The sequence below is a fragment of the Podarcis liolepis genome, assembly GCF_965112155.1.
Source record: "Podarcis liolepis genome assembly, chromosome: Z".
Lineage (NCBI taxonomy): Eukaryota > Metazoa > Chordata > Lepidosauria > Squamata > Lacertidae > Podarcis > Podarcis liolepis.
This window is the reverse complement of record NC_139570.1, coordinates 23,426,429-23,447,758: the sequence shown is the minus strand read 5'-3', so window position 1 is coordinate 23,447,758 and position 21,330 is coordinate 23,426,429. Positions and strand designations below refer to the sequence as shown.

The following is a 21,330-nucleotide window of genomic DNA, read 5'->3' as shown; positions in this document are numbered from 1 at the left end:
AAAATGGGAACCACCACCCTAATGGGCTGGGTGCGTGGGGGGGCACTCAGAGGCTTCACAGGCACATGGGATTATTTCTAGAGCACAACATTACCAACACCATATCTGGAACTTGCACTGTCTAATCTGAAAGGCCTTCCTTGCTAGTATTTAGCAACCCATGTCAGAGTGGAGCAATGGCTCAAATTTAATCTCTGGTAGACTGCCTGTTTTTCACCTGGTTCTGTCAGAGTGCAGAACAAATATGCAGTGTATTTTTAAAACTGAATAATTTCAGCCAGAAAAGCAAGAGCCTACCACCACTACTGCTTCTATCAGTGACTGTTAGCTGTTAGCTTCTTTGCTCCTGAAGCTGAATGTCGGAATATTCAGGACAGATAAAATCAAATACTTGTTCACGTGGCACATAATTAAACTCTGGAACTCACTCCCACTGGAGTCAGTTATGGGCACCAACCTGGATGGCTTTAAAAGAGGATTAGACAACTGTATGGAGGAAGAGACCTACTGTTGCCTACTAGCCACAATGGCTATATTCTACCTCCACTGTCAGAGGCAGTATCCTTCATAATTCCTCCTGCTGGAAGCTTCATGAGGAGAGAGTTTCCTACAGGTATCTGGTTGGCCACTGTGAGAACAGGATGCTAGACTAGATGGGCCATTGGCCTGATCCAGCAAGCTCTTCTTATGTTCTTATGTTCCCTTGTCCTGATAGTTCATGTGTGGCATAATAGCTGTCGTATCTAAAAGTGCAGAAAAAGAGATGGTCCTAATGCTGAACATGTTTTGTGTCAGGTATAATTTTCTTTACCTACAAGATGGCAGGAAGCATTGCCCTTATTCTGGTTTGGCTTCAATCAACATTACATAACCAGTTCTCTCTAATTATATGTGATTTTAGTAATTTTAAAAGTCCATCTCTTTTTGGAAGCATTATCAAAACCAGTAACTGGAGAAAGCATTTTAGCACATTCACAGATTGCCCCACAAAATTTTCAAATCCCCCCCACCCCCCACCCCCCACCCCCCGAAGAAACCACACATCCTGTTGTACTGTGAATAAGGTGGTGAATAAATAGGAGATTTTGGCTCAGCTCTAGTTTGGGAATTATAAGCTCTCTCAGTTTTTTTGGATCCTGCTTTTTCACAGTTGAGCAATGCTAGCATCACTGAACAATGGAAGTAATTTATAGGGTGTCCAAAGTGGGTGGGTTTTTATATATTTATTTATTTTCTCAACTGTGAAATATCTGAGAGCTGAAACTTGCAAATTCACGCCGGCTGTAATGCAAACAAGGAGGCTTATGCTATAAAACCAAATATAGCAATGCATCTGCAATGAAGAGAGAGGTATGGGGGGGGGGGAGGAAAGTAATTTGCAAGCTAATTTATGAGCTTGAAAACAAATTTCATCATGCTCCAAGGATAACAAATACCTGTTTCGCCCCTGCATGTAATTACTGAAGCCTAGCCACGTGGAAATGGAGCAGAATGCGTTTCTGCGTTTTGTATTGTTAACCTATCATTATTTGTTTCCATAAATATTGTTATAAGGTCCTACTATTTCAGCAACCCCATTAATGGGCCTTTTTTCTTCTTCTTTTAATGGCAGCAGTGACTCATATCATTAAAGTTCCTCACCATTCCTCCCAGTGTTACGAGGGTGTTCCTGGGTTCAATGAGAATCAGAATTGATAGTTTATTCAGAACTCTGGTCATATTTAATACCAGAATTCATTAACCTTTCCGGAGAGGGGGATGTATTTCTGAGATGATATAGTGATAAGGTTGCTTTGTCAGCTTGAGTTTTGCAGACACAATGAGTTGCTTCCTAAAAGGAGTATATGGTACTTGGAGCATATGTGCACTGGATCAAGCTATGCTCAGCTCCCCCCCCCTTCTACTGCACAAGCAAGTGCCAATTCCCCAAAATCCATAAGCATCCCCTCGCCATAATTTTTTCTTTCAAAAGAAGAATGGAAATTGGGAGGGAGGGAACGAAGGGAAAAATATGAGAGAGGAGAGGAATTATTATCTTTTTAAGGTGATGAAAGAAGTGTCATAAGAATTCACAAGTTATGGTTCTGCAGAGAAGCCTACCATCCCACTGGAATTGCATGCTTCCACATTCTCTAGTGTGGGCAGAATGGAAATGTTTTGTTCAAGGTTTTACTCTTAACAGTGCTTTTTTTCTTTTAAAAAATGTTTAGGGGTACTCTCATTTTGACTCAAGAAAATGATCACTTTATAGTTCAAATCAGGGAAAATAAATACAGTAAATGCAATAAAACTGACCAATCACCGTGCTATATTCCAACTGCTACTTCACACATTAAACGCTCGCTTTCGTCTGAGACTCAGGAAACACCGTGATAGGAAATGAGGCTGCTATTGGGGGTAGCAATGGAACTGACAATTCACCGTGCTAGAGAATAAACTCTCTCTCTCTCTCTGTCTCTCTCTCTCTGTTTCTTCTCCCGTTAGATTCACAAAAAGTTTAGGGGTATGCATACCCCAGAAAAAAAGCACTGATTATAGAAAGATGTTAATGGTTTGGTATCTGTTTACTTGCCCCAGGCATGCCTATTTGACTGCTTTGATCTGTGGAACATGTACCTTTACAAATGCCAGATAATTTTCATTCTGCATTTGTGAAGGAGTCTGTCTCTTGTTGTGCTTTGGAACTCTCTGCCTATTGACATTAGGCAGGCACTCTCACCATACAATTTTAAACATGAATAAAAACTTAAAATAAAAATCAGTAAGCCTATCCAGATATATGGTTTAGTTACCTACATTTGTTTGAAGAATTTTACTGATTTTTCCTCGCTGAGTTTTAATGATCATTATTTTTTAATGGTTTTTAAAAAGAGTTTAGTCGTGTTTATCTACAATTTTATTATGTACACCACTGAGAGAGCTTTTTTATTAAGTGGTTTATAAATCTTTCTAGTCTGATTCCATTTTCTGATTAAATATGGTTTGTTGTGTCAATCAGACCCAACAAGTTTTGGTTAATCTTAACTAAACAAACTGTATGTCAAACCATGGTTTATGAACTGACTTGCTGCAACTAACTGTAGATAAGATGGATCACAATTCAGAGTTTGGACAGCATGGCGACACAGTTTAATGAAAAATAGATCCAAAAGCTTTTAGTCTCCTTCTTGCAGCTGCATAGGGGTTTATGAGAAGGAGTTTGAGGGAGGCACTTGCTTCTGCATGAATATGCATAGGATTGCACTATGAAGTCTGTGATAGTGCAGAAGTCTTTCTGATTGTCTATGATCAGCCTTGGTCACTTCTGTCCAGGAATTATCCTTTTATGCCATCCAGGTAGACTGGATTGTTTCATCCTTTCCAGAGAAGCAGGAAAGGAATTGAAAAACTTTGAGAGATGGAGACTTTTTCTTCTGAATTATTCTGTGGCAGTTGTTAGGGATTTTGTGTTTGGAAAATCTCACCTCCCCCCCCCCCCCCTGCACAAATGCAGTAATCTCATAAACTGTTTTTGTGTGTATTTCTGTTGAAAGCTAATGTCTATGCAAAAGCAACCTGACCCTCAACCATGAAATTGATGATGGGATGCTGCTGAATTCATTAAACCCTGTGACACTGTGTCACAGGATAGCCACCTTTGCTGGAAATTGGCCATTAAGTGGTCTTCTTCTTCTTCTTCTTCTTCTTCTTCTTCTTCTTCTCCTTCTCCTTCTCCTTCTCCTTCTCCTTCTCCTTCTCCTTCTCCTTCTTCTCCTTCCTTGCTCCCTCCGCCCCCCTCTCTCTTGCACCCAAAGTAGCATAAGTATTTTTTAAAATAATAAAGTAGCATGGGTTTGGGGGGGGGGGTGCTTGTCCTTTAAAATGTCCACCAGCAAATGAACGAATAAATGAATGAATGTCTCCTAACAAATTTCAGCACCCTGTAACAAACTATAGTTTCCAAGATTCTTTAGGGCGAAGCCATGACTGCTTACAGTGCTATGATACTGCTTTAAATGTTTAGTGCAGATGAGTGCCCAGTAACCTGACTCGACTCTGACTGGCAGTGGATGTCCAATATTTCAGACAGAGTGAAGTCTTTCCCATCACTTGCTTCCTCACCTGCTTGAGATGCTGAGGACTGAACCTAGAGCTTTCTTCATGCAAATAATGTGCCAGCCTTTGAAAACCTGATGCTTTCCAGATGTTTTTGACTGCAGCTCCCATATGCTTTACCACTAAGCTATAGCCCCTCCAGGAATATATAGCAGTATGAACTACGTTAATGTGTGTTAATTGTTATTCTCCTTCCCATTTTCTTAACACTGGTAACAGTGGACTTAAAAACTGATGGAACTGAAAACTGTTATTTTCTAAGCTGCCTTGAATGGCTGTAGGAGCAATGCAAAAATGTTTTAAATTAAATAACCCTGGCTTCCCCATCTTTTCAAGCACAGCATTGTGCTTTAGAGTATTCTTGAGCTGAAATAGGTAAAGTGTTACTATCTTGATTTTAAAGTTCTTGTTTTGTATAAATGAATGCCAATTATTAAACTCCATTCATGCCCATTATTTTCTATAATGCCTTTCTTTTTCACTTTCCTTAAAAAATCCATTAACTTTCTGCTCTGAAGGAATCTGAAAGGGAAATACTACATATTATTAAACAATAAGTAAAAGTGTTAAATAATGGATTTCATTGTCAGCTTTGATAGGACAGAGGTGAATATTAAAGCCCACTGTTCTGCTGGGTTGATCAGGGTTATAATCCCTCATTGTCACCCCATTTTGTTATTGTACTTTTCCTGCAAACATGCTTTTAAGAGAGAATTAATTTTTAGAAATTCCTGTACCATCTGTTGTCCAATGAAAGTGGCTCCCAGGGGCTCTTCCGGTTCAAAGAAACTTAGGCTGCACACAGATCATCCATCTAAATCACTTGGCTTCCCCCAAAGAATCCTGGGAACAGTAGTTTACCCCTCACAGAGCTGCAATTCCTAGCACCCTTAATAAACCACATTTCCCAGGATTCTTTGGGGGAAACCATGTTCTGTAATTGTGTGGTGTGTACATAGCCTCATACTCCATGAGTGGAAGGATAAAGCGTGTTCTCCCTCATGGAGAGCACGTGTTGCGGTGGGGGCTGACAAGACACCTCACTGTTGCTGGGCAAAAGAGTTTGGCCATCTTTAAGCAGGGGCGGGCTGTTACTGGGGAGATTTATATGTTGCCATTTATTGATTGACAGCCCTGTTTATTAAATACACTGCACGCAGTGACGAGCTTCCTCTTTCGCTGCGTGCTTCGGATCACCCGCCCTCCCTCCCTAATATTAGGCTGTTTGCTTGACCTTGATATGCCTGTCATGGGGTCGTCTGCTTTGGGGCAGGGGCCTGGTAGGAATTTTTGCTGATTGGCTGGTGCCATTTGGTTTTTGCCTAGTGCGTAGCAAATCGTCACAACTTGTAAGGTTGCGGTTAAGCATTGGTTTGGGAATTGGTTGCTGGAGGGGTATGGATTTGGCTGTGCCTGCCCCTCCAAAATGCTGCTGCTGCTGCTGAAGGGTTTTACCGTTAAAGGAACCCAGGGGCTCCCCCATGCTTTTGTCTGAACCCCCTGGCAAGGGGCTAAGGCCACGCAAGCCCCTGGGAGCATTCTGGGGAGAGGTGAGGCATGGTTCCCAGTCCCGTCTCTCTCCCCAGGTGACTTACCCTTTCTGACTTCGCGGGGGGTGCGAATGTCAGAGCTGTCCCCGTGCGGGGTCAGTTAGTCACTACCAATGCCTAAGCAACCACTCACATTGCTGTATTTTTAATAAAGTTGTGGCCAAAATTATGCCCAAAACCTTAAACAAAAATCAAGTGTCATTGTGTTCTTATTTGGGGTGTCTTGGGGACCTCAACTCGCAAATGCCCACCATCTATTACTCATTGGTCTGAAGACCTTCCCACCATTTGCATATTTGAGCAAAAATACAGAACAACAATGTCATCTGAATACCTATTTGGACATAGGAGTATCAACATAAGTGTTTAAATTGAGTTTTTTAGATTATTCTCCGCTTTTCTTTGTGGGTTTGGTGGGTTATTCTTAATGGGAACTCAGAGTATGTGTGTTTGGTCTTTTCCCCCTCTCTTTTTCTTGCAGTATATTTGCAATTAAAAGAAACAGATCTAAGAGAGAGAGAGATCCCTGTTCCAATTTCTCACCCTCTTCTGATATCCCTCTTGCATTCTGCACAAAGCTCCCCATACCCATTCTTTTAGCCTAGGGTTCTCTCCAGCTATACCCAAGGATCAATGTGTAGCTTCTAGCAACTGTACTTCAGGCAGCTGTCCAAGAAAACCAAAGCCATCAGCCAGCATTCTGTTACTTCAGGCAATGTGTGTAGGAAAGACAAATTCAGGCCAAAATATCCCACGTATCGCCAGCATCATGGTGCTTTTCATTTTTCTACCTCAATTTTTCAACCCCAATTCTCATTTAAGTCCTGACTGAACAGCTTGGTTCTTAGGACTATTGTTTTTTGTTTTTGTTTTTTTACTGTTTATAAACAAATGGCATATCATTAATTTAAAGCATTTATCTTCATAGGCCTGGCTCTCTGCAGGTGACCTTATGATTTACCAACAGTAAACTGCAATTGCAATACTCGTAGAACAAATAAAAGGAATTGTGTGCCATATTTCCCAGTTCATATTGATCTCAAGGCCGTCAGCAGATTGATTTTTACAACAGTGACAGGATAAAACAAGTGTCAGGGGAAGGGAAGGCTGGACCTTACATTGCCATTAAAGAAAAGAACACCCACCCTTATTATTGTCCTTGGGTCGTCATCCCAGTTTTCTAATTTGAAAAGGCTGGACTGCAATTGATCTGCTCTTACTTCAGCATAGAAACTAATGATCTATCATCATTCCCCACTAAAAGGAAGCTGCTAGAGACATTTAGAGATCTATTCATTGCCCCCCAAGCAGTGATAAGGGACACTTTATTTATTTGGTGGAGATAACTTCCATTTCATAGGTTCACAATGACTGGTTGCTGATAGCAAATCAGGCAAGCTTGGCAGGTTCAAAGCATTTGCCTTTGTTTACTAAAAAAAAGTAAAACAAACATGCCAAATTATATTACTTTCCAGGGCAGCAAGAAACCTGTGGCCCTCCAGATGTGGCCAACCATGCTGGCTGCGTTTGATGCAGAGGGCCATAGATTCCTCCCATCCCTGCTCAAGGGCATCAGAAAAAAACTCCAGTGCAAATTACCATAAGAACGTAAGAAGGGGCTGTTGAATCAGGCCAACAGCTCATGTATCCCAGCATCCTGTTCTCCCTGTGGGCAGCCAGATGCCTGTGGGAAACCTCCAAGCAGAACATGTGCACAGCAGCTCTCTGCACACCTGCAGTTCCTACCACTTGGTATTCAGAGGCATATGGCTTCCAACTCTGAAGGGGGAAAACAGCCATTGTCGCTAGCAGCCATTGACACTTATCTTCCACGAATTTGTCTAATCCTCTTTTAAAGCCATTCAAGCTGCTGGCCATCACTGCTTCCTGTGGAGCCAGTTTCATAGTTTAACTATATGCTGTGGGAAGAAATACTTTCTTTCAACTATCCACAATCTTACAACAACCATGATTTGCATAGGAATAAATTCTGATTAATATCCCCCCCCCCAAAAAAAACCACCCCACACACCCTGCCTACACATTTAGTGGGTGGAAGGGTGCGCTGATGCCAGGATGCTGGCTTAGTGAGGATATTTGGGCAGAGGGAGATCTCTGCCTAATCTGCCTCTACCACCCAAAGGGTGTTAGGGGTTTGCACTGATCTGTTTAAGACTTGTCATTTTGTATTCTATTATGATTTGACCTTGGCTCAAATACAGACCTACCTAATAATAATGAAAAAAAAGTATTTACTTCTACAAGTGGTCATGGTTACCACCAACTTGGATAACTTTAAAGGGGAATTAGACCAATTCACAGAGGATAAGCCTATGTTCTACTTCCACTGTTGGAGGCAATATGCCTCTGAATAGCAGTTGCTGGGGATCAAAAGTTAGGAGAGTGCTGCAGCACTCAGGTCTTGTTTGCTGACTTCCTGTGGGCATCTGGTTGCCCATTGTAAGAATAGGATGCTGGACTAGGTGGGCTATTGGCCTGGTTCAGCAGCTTTTTCTTATGCTCTTTCTCTGCACTTATCCAAAATATATCCTACCTCTGGCAAAGATTTGTAAATCTTAGAGCTTATCCATACTTTTTGTCCCGCTGCTTTCCCCTATCAAAAACCACTCTTTAGAGCTCAGTTGGAGCAAACAGCAATTCAGATTTTCTCCTGATTGATGTTTGCTCCAATTTAGTAGTAAAGAGGGGGTTTTCCTTGGGAAAGCATGGATCAAGTGGGAAACTGCTCAGACACGTGCTTCCTTGGCACAGGACAAGTAGAAGTGTGGATGAGCCCTTAGTTGAATAATGGGCATTTGTTTATTTCCTATTATCCATAGGCTGCCTTGGAGGGTTGTTGTTGTTGTTTAGTCGTTTAATCGTGTCCGACTCTTCATGACCCCATGGACCAGAGCACGCCAGGCACTTCTGTCCTCCACTGCCTCCTGCAGTTTGATCAAACTCATGCTGGTAGCTTCAAGAACACCATCCAACCATCTCATCCTCTGTTGTCCCCTTCTCCTTGTGCCCTCCATCTTTCCCAACATCAGGGTCTTTTCCAAGGAGTCTTCTCTTCTCACGAGGTGGCCAAAGTATTGGAGCCTCACCTTCACGATCTGTCCTTCCAGTGAGCACTCAGGGCTGATTTCCTTAAGAATGGATACGTTTGATCTTCTTGCAGTCCATGGGACTCTCAAGAGTCTCCTCCAGCACCATAATTCAAAAGCATCAATTCTTCAGCGATCAGCCTTCTTTATGGTCCAGCTCTCACTTCCATACATCACTACAGGGAAAACCATAGCTTTTACTATACGGACCTTTGTTGGTAAAGTGATGTCTCTACTTTTTAAGATGCTGTCTAGGTTTGTCATTGCTTTTTCTCCCAAGAAGCAGGTGTCTTTTAATTTCGTGACTGCTGTCACCATCTGCAGTGATCATGCAGCCCAAGAAAGTAAAATCTCTTACTTCCTCCATTTCTTCCCCTTCTATTTCCCAGGAGGTGATGGGACCAGTGGCCATGATCTTCGTTTTTTTGATGTTGAGCTTCAGACCATATTTTGCGCTCTCCTCTTTCACCCTCAGTAAAAGGTTCTTTAATTCCTCCTCACTTTTTGCCATCAAGGTTGTGTCATCTGCATATCTGAGGTTGTTGATATTTCTTCTGGCAATCTTAATTCTGGCTTCGGATTCATCCAGCCCAGCCTTTCGCATGATGAATTCTGCATATAAGTTAAATAAGCAGGGAGACAATATACAGCCTTGTCGTACTCCTTTCCCAATTTTGAACCAATCAGTTGTTCCATATCCAGTTCTAACTGTAGCTTCTTGTCCCACATAGAGATTTCTCAGGAGACAGATGAGGTGATCAGGCACTCCCATTTCTTTAAGAACTTGCCATAGTTTGCTGTGGTCGACACAGTCAAAGGCTTTTGCATAGTCAATGAAGCAGAAGTAGATGTCTTTCTGGAACTCTCTAGCTTTCTCCATAATCCAGCGCATGTTTGCAATTTGGTCTCTGGTTCCTCTGTCTCTTCTAAATTCAGCTTGCACTTCTGGGAGTTCTTGGTCCACATACTGCTTGAGCCTTCCTTGTACAATTTTAAGCATAACCTTGCTAGCGTGTGAAATGAGTGCAATTGTGCAGTAGTTGGAGCATTCTTTGGCACTGCCCTTCTTTGGGATTGGGATGTAGACTGATCTTCTCCAATCCTCTGGCCACTGCTGAGTTTTCCAAACTTGCTGGCATATTGAGTGTAGCACCTTAACAGCATCATCTTTTAAAATTTTAAAATTTTAAATAATTCAGCTGGAATACCATCACTTCCACTGGCCATGTTATTTGCAGTGCTTTCTAAGGCCCATTTGACTTCACTCTCCAGGATGTCTGGCTCAAGGTCAGCAACCACACTACCTGGGGTGTACGAGACATCCATATCTTTCTGGTATAATTCCTCTGTGTATTCTTGCCACTTCTTCTTGATGTCTTCTGCTTCTGTTAGGTCCTTACCACTTTTGTCCTTTATTATGGTAATCTTTGTACGAAATGTTCCTTTCATATTTCCGATTTTCTTGAACAGATCTCTGGTTCTTCCCATTCTGTTGTTTTACTCTATTTCTTTGCATTGCTCGTTTAAGAAGGCCTTCTTGTCTCTCCTTGCTATTCTTTGGAAATCTGCATTCAATTTCCTGTATCACTATCTACCTCGCATTTTGCTTGCCTTCTCTCCCCCGCTATTTGTAAGGCCTCGTTGGACAGCCACTTTGCTTTCTTGCATTTCCTTTTCATTGGGATGGTTTTAGTTGCTGTCTCCTGTATAATGTTGCGAGCCTCCACCCATAGTTCTTCAGGCACTCTGTCCAGCAAATCTAAATCCTTAAACCTGTTCCTCACTTCCACTGTGTATTCATATGGGATTTGGTTTAGATTGTATCTTACCGGCCCAGTGGTTTTTCCTACTTTCTTCAGTTTAAGCTTGAATTTTGCTATAAGAAGCTGATGATCTGAGCCACAGTCAACTCCAGGTCTTGTTTTTGCTGACTATATAGAGCTTCTCCATCTTTGGCTGCAGAGAATATAATCAATCTGATTTCGATGTTGCCCATCTGGTGATGTCCATGTGTAGAGTCATCTCTTGTGTTGTTGGAAAAGCGTGTTTGTGATGACCAGGTTGTTCTCTTGACAGAACTCTATTAGCCTTTGCCCTGCTTTGTTTGGATCTCCAAGGCCAAACTTGCCAGTTGTTCCTTTTATCTCTTGATTCCCTACTTTAGCATTCCAATCCCCTATAATGAGAAGAACATCCTTCTTTGGTGTCACTTCTATAAGGTGTTGTAAGTCTTCATAGAATTGGTCAATTTCAGTTTCATCAGCACCAGTAGTTGGTGCATAAACTTGGATTACTGTGATGTTAAAAGGTCTGCCTTGGATTCGTATCGAGATCATTCTATCATTTTTGAGATTGCATCCCAGTACAGCTTTCGCCACTCTTTTGTTGACTATGAGGGCCACTCCATTTCTTTTACGGGTTTCTTGCCCACAGTAGTAGATATGATAGTCATCCGAACTGAATTCGCCCATTCCCGTCCATTTTAGTTCACTGATGCCCAGGATGTCAATATTTATTCTTGCCATCTCATTTTTGACCACATACAACTTACCCAGGTTCATGGTTCTTACATTCCAGGTTCCTATGCAATATTTTTCTTTACAGCATTGGACTTTCCTTTCGCTTCCATGCATATCCGCAACTGAGCGTCCTTTCGGCTTTGGCCCAGCCGCTTCATCAGCTCTGGATCTACTTGTACTTGTCCTCCGCTCTTCCCCAGTAGCATGTTGGACACCTTCCGACCTGAGGGGCTCATCTTCCAGCGTCATAACTTTTATATGCCTGTTGGCAGGGATACTGGAGTGGCTTGCCGGTTCCTCCTCCAGGTAGATCACATTTGGTCAAAACTCTCCACTATGACCTGTTCATCTTGGGTGCCCTGCTCGGCATAGTTCATAGCTTCTCTGAGTTATTCAAGCCCCTTCGCCACGGCAAGGCAGTGATCCATGAAGGGGCCTAGGAGGGTTAACCCTCCCCATTTGGCTCTCAACACTTTCATATTACATATGTAATGCATATTATCAAACAATAAAATATAAATCTATAAAGCACAAAAATGGGGTGGCCAGCCTGTGATCCTCTGGATATTGTTGGACTCCAATAATCAGGGATGGTGGGAGTTGTCTGCATATTGTAGCACCAGCAGTCTGAGCAATATCACCAGGAATAGGAGGCATAAAGAATTCAAGCAGGAGCAGTCAAATGAAGAGCACTAAACTATCAATTAAGCCAGTCTTCTGGGCCCTTTTAAAAATCATCAGCACAGGGGCAATATCTACCTAGGGAGGCAGTTCCATAAACATGGATTTAAGGAATGCTTAATGCATCTACATTGTAATTTAGGACATAAATCTTAATGAATATTTACATCTGTCTTAAATTGCAGGGGATTTTTAAATGGTGATTCTTTGGTAAGTGTACAGTTTGCTATTGTCTCTCATTGCATAGCACATCTTTACTATCTCTCCCTCTTTCTCCTCCACCCCTTTGCCAAAATCAATTTACTAGCATGGTCAAGGAGATCTGTGTATCCTGTCCGCCAGCCCTATGTGGGTGATTTGTCAGACTTTAAACACAGGATATTATTTGCTCCCTCCCTTTTGACCTTGTATTTCTGATGAGAAGCAGAAAAGGTAATGTGCAATTTCTTTGTAGAAATGAGACCTGGTACATGACAGCACCTGCTGGGTAGTAGAGCCAAGGTGGCCTTTTCCCAGTGAGTAGTGCTCAAGTTCTGAACAGGAATTCCAAGAGTGTTGCCCTATTCACTTGTTCACAAATGAGCATACTGGGGATAGGGAGGGAGAGAGAGAGAGATTCGGAACCGCCTCCAGATGTCCTTTCTATTGTACAGTCATGATCATTTGTGCTCATGATTTCATTGGGCGAGTCACAGATTATCACACTTTTAATACACTTTACACTTGCAAAAGTTATAGGGTTGTCATCGCAGAATGGTTCTCCCTTGTCTAAACCAGGTGCAGCACTGTTGCTTATTCCAACAATTGTTACACTTCTTCACTTCCACTCAGTGCATAGCCCATAACTTCCCACAGATCTCCTATAAATTTTTATACCACAAAAGTTCTGATTTGTTTTTGTCCTGTTTTTGTTGAGCTATAGCTCCTTCAAATAGCAATGATGTGATAGCGTTGCAGAACAGACTAAAGCAGAATAAATCTACCACATATTCATTATTCCTTTGTCAAGATAATGTTGCAGTCTGGAAGGACCCACATGCACCAACCTCTTTCTCCAATGTCTTTGGGCATGCTGGGTTCACCCATGGAACCCCTGACTTTCCCACATTCCACAGGAAGGTCTGAAGGGGGCTTCTGGAGATGTCTAGCTTAGAAACCCTTTACCTGTTTCAGTCCTGAAAGTTTGGCGGTGGATCAAGGGCTCATGGCATGAACACCCCACCTCTCGTGCCCTGTCTGAGGACCTGAAAGGGGCTTTTGTTTATATGTACTGTATGTATTTGATCAAGTTCTCAGTTTTGCATTTGCAAACATTTAATCTTTAATCTAGTGCAAAAAATATTGAAACTTCGTAATAATACAAATAGAACAAACAAAATAATTATATTGTATTACAAGCCATACAAAATATCACATCCAGATGAAAAAAGGAAGGAAAGAAAAAGAAAGATCATATGAGAGAAAAAAGAACTAAAAGGACCAAAGGATATTCTCTCCGCCCTCCAAAAAAACACAAAAACATGAACAAGTCTTATATATCCACTTCACACATTGAAAAATGCATGCACAATAGACAAGAAATGAAAATCAATAACAAAGAACAGTGAATGCTGGTGATAACCAAATGCACATTCTCTTAAGGAGGAATAAATTTGAATTGCGTGACCAGGCGGTGACTGCCCCAGCCCCCAGGGAACACCAGAAATGACTCATGACGTGTTACAGAATTAAAATTTGGCCACAACTTTTTTAAACTCTCAAATATAGGAAGACCTTGGCTTAGGCCTTGGGCGTGTATACCTCCCAGCCCCCCAGCAGAGGGAACTGGGGCTCATTAGGGTAAATGGGATATGGGGGTGCTCTGTGAGACGTATGTGTACACAAGCAGCTTACCCCATATCCCCGCACGCAGGGTAGTTCACTGACAACCTTTCAGTGTATGGCCAGTGGCAGCCATTTATGCAACTCCTTTAAGAGGGGACCCTGGAATCGCCGCTGCAGGGGAGGGGATGAGTCACCAATTCACGCCCCCGCCCCCCAATTTTATGGAAGAAAAGACTAAAGGATTCCTCCCAAGGCTTTAGACTGCCAAAGTTGTGACAAATTGCTATGGGGAAGACAAAACCTGCCAATGCAGGAAAATTTCTTCCTGGCTCTTCAACAGCAACCAGTCAAAAGACTGTGGCAGCATCCACTAAACAGGAAGAAAAAGGTTAACCCATAAACAAGAAACATTAAACAAAGGGTGGGTTGGGTGGGTGAAGTTCCTGAGTGACTGCCTGGCTACTGCCTGCTCCTCCCCCTATTTATGCGACTGGCCCCACCTCCCAGCATTGTAACTTGACTACTGAGGCTGGGCTGAGCCTTCAAAGAACAGCACAGAGAGGCAGGCCCAGCCCACACAAACTGGTAAGTTCCCTGAGGTCCAAAGCACCTCGCTCGATCCCACAAAGTGCACCCACAGTGTAAAGTGTGAATGCTCGTTATCAAAAAAATATCCAGGATAACAAACCTCCCCCCAAAAGGAAATGAATAGAAATTGTCAATCTATCATTTGAGGTGAAGGAAAACAAATCTTCCTCTTCCTTCAGACCATTATTGATCAACTTTATACTGTATTCTTTTATCGTTGTGACCTGTGACCCTGGAATTTCTTTCCATTGAAGGGTGGCGTATAATTTTTTGCGAATTAATACAGGCAACCCACCCATTTACGTGTGTTCAATATGTGTGTGACTGTGCATACACGCACTGCATCGAACCAGGAAGTGACCTGAAAACATCACAAAATGGGTGGGACAGGATGGGACACAGTGCCTCAGAATTTAACCCCAATGCAAATGGGGTAGTTGCCTGTAAATCATTCAGGATTATTATTTCTGGCTTGACTGAGCTCTCAAGCGCATAAATATGGGGACATCTGGAATATTTAACTTGATATTTTAAAGCTCTGGAAAGTCCAAAACTTCAATAATGGAAGTTTAAGAGCCATGAATTTTTATGTCAGAGCTTATCAGTCCTGAACTGAATTTCAGATTCTATCCTGCAGCTCTGCAAGGAGAAAGTTAATGATGGCTGCTTCCTTTAGATTTCCTTTGAATACCTTATGCACAGACTTTTATTTTATTTTAGCAAACTGCATCAGATTGGCAGTCGATTAATCGATTAGATATGTTTTGCCCTGTTCTATTGACATAGTTCATTCCCCCCTCCAATGCTTATCTGATGTGCTGTGGCACATCAAACGAAAAGCGCCAGCCTCCCTAGAGAATCCCACATGTTGATAGGAAAGAAAGTGATCCTTTCCAGTTCTTTATTACCTAATAAGATACATTTCAGGCTCCTCTGCTGGATATAAGCAAAGTGACAGTATCTTTATTACCAATTAAACTTTCAGTGCTCACGCAATCTGGCATAGGAGTGCACAAGCAGCCATTGCCTTAAACCCTGCTGTGATTGCAAGAAAGTGAGGGCCTCATAGCTATGGAATGGAATATTAACAAAACATGCTACAGTTCAGAGAGTACAAAACCAAGGAAAGGGGGGGAAAATGAAGAAACCTTCCCCATTGGTGAGGTTTAGAACCTGGAAAGCCAATATAGTCAGTCTGATGGCTTAATATATTTCTGTGGTGAATATACAGAGTGAGTAGGAAAAATGCAACACATTTGCAATACGGAAAGACGGTGGTCAAAAAGCTGCAAATTTAGCTAAACATGTTGTCCAAAAAGGATCATTTGGTGATGCTTGTCTTGGTCCCATGAGGGTTATCTCTCAGGAACCCCAGATATGACTGAAGTCGTAGCACTCCCGACACTCCGTGCTGCTGGACCATCCATGCAGGGGTGGCTGACCAGTGGCCTTCCAGATATTGTTGCATTACAATCCCCATCAGGTCAACCCAGCATAACAATAAGCAATAGAAGTTGCAGTCTAAAAATACCTGGTGGTCCACAGGTTTCTTGCCTCTGTGTTAATGCCTAGTGGAACCTATAATCTGGAGGCAAAATGCAGTAGCCTCTCTAGCAGTACAGACTTCTTAAACTTGTCGGTCAGTTTGTGTTGTGGGCTGGTCCAAAAAATCTTCCTGCCCAAAGAGGCACCCCCAAGTTTTGGATCTGCATGTGCACTTTAAATGGTTGTCATCACCAAAGGTCCAGTTGGAAAAGCTAGCCTTAAAAATAAGTCTGCAGCAGTTAGTAGGTCACAAAAAGATTTACCAGCCAGCTTGAACCCCTCCCTACACTACTTTAAAAAAAAACAAACCACACACACACGACACTTTCTCTCTTTCTACAGCTATTGTGGGGTTACAGGATCATCTTTAAAAATGAAACATGAAATTGGGGAAAGAGACCTGTCATTTTCTTTTAACTTTAACAGGAGTATTTGTCTACCCCCCCCCCCACTTTCCAAAGGATGAAAAAGACCATGCACAAAAATTAAAATTATGCTCAATTTAATAAATGTGAGAGTGTTGCCTAATTTAAAGATGTAATACAAATTTCTTTGCTCATAAAGGGGATAAATCAAAATATGACAGGTCTTTATTTTATCTACTTTTATTCTCCAAAGAACTCAAGGTAGCATATATGATTCGTCCACTCCTCATTTAATCCCCAGAACTACCCTGTAAGGTAGGTCAGGCGGGGAGGCAGTGACTGGCCAAAGGTCATCCAGTGACCTTCATGGCTGAGTTGGGATTTGAACACCCAGGTTCTTGCCCAACACTCTAGCCATTACAACATACACCCTCTCACACACCTAATTATATGCAAAGTTCAGGTGAAGTGGGCTTGTTTGTCATGCCCCAGATCTGTACACCAAGTACAATAGACTCCCCCTGGCCTTCATGTTAACATGCTTTGCGATGCTGAGATGAGGAGATCCCTCTGTGGAATCTAGCTTCTATATGTGGATCATGAACAGTGAGATTGGGCTGTAAATCTAATTTCAAAAAAAAAGAAAAGAGTTTCACGCCACATATGAAAAGGAACTTTATTTTATCCCTTCCAGCACCCTAAAGAAATGACAGTTCCCAGAATTCCTTAATGGGAAAGCCATGACTGTTAAAATAGTGCTTTAATTGCAGTGTGGATGTGGCAGGAGTTGTCCTTTGGATTTAATCTGAATTTTGAGATAGAATTCTCCTTTAAAACTGTAGTACCCAAATGCATTGAAAAGTATGCACCTTAGGATAAAATAGTTATGGAAATGAGTACACTGAGATACAATATGTAATTTATATATGCATTTTGTGATAAAATATGTATTAGTGAAAATTCATATTTAAATAAACACCTAAAAACCTCACAGATTACTGCGAAAATGTACACATGAATGAGCCCATGTGAGACAGACACCAGAAATAAACTGATGGATCCATCCTTTCTTTAGAGTACAGATGATGATTCTTGGAGGTGTGACATCTGCCAGGATAATAGCTCTTGTTTGTTCGCTTTTTAATTATTATTATCTCGTTTTTTGAAGGGGAGAAATGTATAAAGCGTCTTGTTGCTAGACAGCTCTTTATTGGCTGTGCATTTGAAGTGGCTCAGGAGAACTGTTTTATCAAAGAGCTGACAGTCATTTACACCCAATAAATTAAGCTTGATAAATGGATCTACCTGTTTCTGTCCAGAGCCCAAAATAAACTTGGGGATTTGCTTAATGGACTTGTTGTTTGTTGGGCTGTTTCTGCCAATGAACACTGTGTTCATCAATGAGCTGCAGTTGTTTTTCTAGTTATTATGCCAACATATTGAAAGACATGCTGCAAATTACATACAAATTCTTGTGACAGAGAGCCTATCTTGTTTAGAAAAACGGAAAGAGGAGTCAGGAAAGTAGGGGTTTGAGCAGGGAATGAGAAAGGTGGGGTGCTTAAACCTTTTGCTATCTTCTTCAAATAACCCTGCTGAGTTGTTTTGCCCTTCCCAATGTTAGAACACAGGGAACAATATATTATTCTGGCGTGGGCATGTTGGGGTGGAGAGGGGGCAAAGTCCTGTTGCAGGTTTGGACCTCATTCCACGCATGCAGCAACTTAATGGAATCCCATCCTTAGTCAACCTCCTTCTTCTGAAGGTGCACTCAACAGAAATGAGCAGCTTTTCCTCAGTTTTCGTCTTCTAAGATTGGGTTGCTATGATGGAGCAGTGTGGAGAAGCTACAATCTCCACAAATCTAATAAATTCAGTAAGGGTACAGTGGTGTCCTGCAAGACAAATGCCTCGCAAGACGGAAAACTCGCTAGACGAAATAGTTTTCCGTTTTGGAGGTGCTTCGCAAAACGAATCTCCTATGGGCTTGCTTCGCAAGACGACAATGTCTTGCGAGTTCCTGCGGGGATTTTTTCCTCTCCCCCCCTTTTCTAAGCCGCTAAGCCACTTATCAGCTGATCCGATAAGCTGATAAGCCGCTAAAAGCCGCTAAAAGCCGCTAATAGCGCTAATCCGCTAATCCGTCAATGGGCTTGCTTTGCAAGACGAAAAAACCGCTAGACGAAGAGAATCACGGAACAGATTCTTTTCGTCTTGCGAGGCACCACTGTATCTGTATTTCTACTGTTGCAGTGACAACTAACAGGCTTGAGAGACTAACCAAATAGTTATGGTGTCTTCATGGACTAGAGTGCATTTCATTGCAGGCATGAGGAGCAGGACTGTAGTCCAGGGATATTGAAACTATGGTTCTTTCACAAGAGTAAGATTATAGGAACCTGTCATGCCACTGGCCCATCTATGTTGGTATTGTCTACACTGAATGCCAGTGATTCGCCAGGGTTTAAGGCAGGAGTCTTTCCCACTCCTACCTAGAGATGGAAAGGATTGAAGTTGGGACTACTTTCATTCAAAGCATAGGCATTACCACTGAGCTATGGGCAATGATCTTGCAATGATCCAAACCAAGAATGTGGTCACAGAAAGGCGAGAGTGATTGAAAAGCAGATCAAAGCAGATGCTGGAGCAGCTGTTGCTGCAACAAAGGCTCTTGATCCCCCATCAAACCTCCTGTTATACCTAACTGGATTAATTAGGCCTAGCTTATTTTTCAAAAAGAAGTGCATGGAAACTTTGCAACATGAAGAGCTCTTCAGTCGTGCAGGATGACTCAGCAGGTTTCATACCTCACGGGTTTCAAAATTAACTAGGCAGCTCATGTAACAGCTTAAGTTCAGAAATCTCATCCAGTTTCAGGCTTGGTAATTAAAATTTCCCCAAAAAATAAAACATTCAGGCTTCCATTGTTCTGAATTTGAAGCTTCACCACAAATAGCACATGTATCAGAGGGGAGAAGTAGAAATTTGGGCATGCAATCTCCTATTTCTCTCACTCTGTTGCCCAAATTTGATTATGCTGTCTTCCGCATTCCCCTTCAATAATGTGTGAACCTGCCACTCCTTGGCAATGACGGCTGCTTGTGCAGAGGATACACTTTTGCTCTTTCTCCTCTTCGCGGAGGGGAGAATTGCACAAAGGGTATCTCTGCATTGTGCTCAGTATGTTACTGTGCATTGTGGCAATGATGTTGTAATGTAATATTGTATTTTAATTTTGCAATCCACCCCATTACTTCAGGGTGAAGGGCAAGTAATTAACAACAGCAGCTATAGGTGTTCATCTGCTTATGTTAGAATAGGCTGCTTTCGCCACTCATGTATCAACTGCAGCAAAGACGAGAAGTATGGCGGGCACAGAGAGAGAGGCAGAGAGAAAGAATCAAAATCAGAAGGAAAACCTTTTCCCATGATCTGTACTGCTGGGGAAATGTTCACATTCATTGGAACTCACCTGCCAAAAGAGCTAAAAATAATAATTATTGAAGATATTTATAAACAGATATTTTATGATTTGCATTTTGAAGCAGCATACATAAAATAATCTATAGGGAATGAGACAATAAAGCAAAGTCACCCATGGAGGTTCATGGTCATGTGGGGAGTTGAACTTTGATCTCCTAGATCTTAGTCTAATGATCTAACTACTACACCACACCAGCTCTCTCTTGTTCTTTTAATGTTTAATCTACAATTTGTTTTCAGAGTAGCATTAATTTTATTTTAGTTTTATTATTTTTTAAAAATAAAAAAGTTCCTTCCAGTAGCACCTTAAAGACCAACTAAGTTAGTTATTGGTATGAGCTTTCGTGTGCATGCACACTTCTTCAGATACATGCACACGAAAGCTCATACCAATAACTAACTTAGTTGGTCTTTAAGGTGCTACTGGAAGGAACTTTTTTATTTTGACTATGGCAGACCAACACGGCTACCTATCTGTAACTGGAACTATTTTTTTAAAGTTAACTTTTTAAAAGGTAGCTTTTAAGAGTTTGTTTTAAGTTTGTTTGAAGCCGAAGTTTTAATTAAGACTTCGGCTAAGACTTGAGTCTACTGTTTAACAACCCTTGCAACACAGTAATGTGTGTTTGCAAAGGATGACATTGACATGACACTGGAAAATAATGATCGCTGTGGCCATTACACTGAAATCATTGTTTTGGGTGTTCTGTTCATGAAAGTAAACCTTTCATCTGGTGGTTTGCCTAAAGTGGAACTTCAATGCACGGATCATTCATTAGTGGTATTTTAAAATGCAGATTGGTGTTCTGAGTTTTGTTAACTTAAAATGCTGTCAGGAGTTAATGAGAATAAAGGATGCCCCAGGGTCTTAAACAGAATCCCTTTTCTAGCACCATTGTGGGCAATTCATATACAGAATTATAGGGTGCTACCTTTTACCAACTCAGACCATTGGTTCATTTAGCACAGTATTGCCTGCAATGATTGACAGTGGTTCTCTAGGATTTCAGACAGGTCTTTCCCAGCTCTACCTGGAGGCGATGAGGGTTGAAACTAGGACCTTCTGCATTCAGTGCACGCATCCTACCATCGACCTATAGCCCTTCCCTGAAATGGCTTTATCCATTGTGCAAATGGCTGTGTCTAGTATTTTGCCTCATGGCTGAGACCTGGATTTAGCTTTTCTGATGAAAAATATGCCAGAGCTGAAGTCTGACAAAGTCATCTTGCTATCTTCAGTGCTGCAGAGAACAAGTAGTACATGTATGAGGTGGAAAATGCTCTGTGGTCAAGTCACTGGTTTTGGGACTGGATGAGTTTCTCCTTTGTCCAGAAGCTCCACAACACATGGTGGAGTGTGAGAGTTGGCACCAGAGTGGCTTTTAAGTCAAAATTCTCAGTTGAAAATTCCATGCATTAGGATTGCATATCTCCTGCAACGTATGTATGGGATAACTTATAACCCATACAGGGTGGGGGGTGGGGATGTGCAGACCAATGTGTGCACAAAATGAACAAATGCACATTATGTATTTGAAATCCTTCGCCTACATTAGCAGTCATCTCTTTTTAC

General features: G+C 41.8%; 1 protein-coding gene across 12 annotated transcripts in view; it reads left to right on the top strand.

The window, feature by feature from the left end:
- TENM1 (teneurin transmembrane protein 1) overlaps positions 1 to 21,330 on the top strand; it is a 375,511-nt gene that overhangs the window by 58,882 nt on the left and 295,299 nt on the right. The window contains exon 1 of one of the 12 annotated variants that reach the window (XM_083484890.1): positions 14,312 to 14,361. The exons of the other annotated variants lie outside the window; for them this stretch is intronic. The gene's annotated coding sequence lies outside the window, so the exon portion shown is untranslated. Of the gene's footprint in view, positions 1 to 14,311; positions 14,362 to 21,330 lie in introns of those variants that run through there. 12 annotated transcript variants of the gene reach the window in all.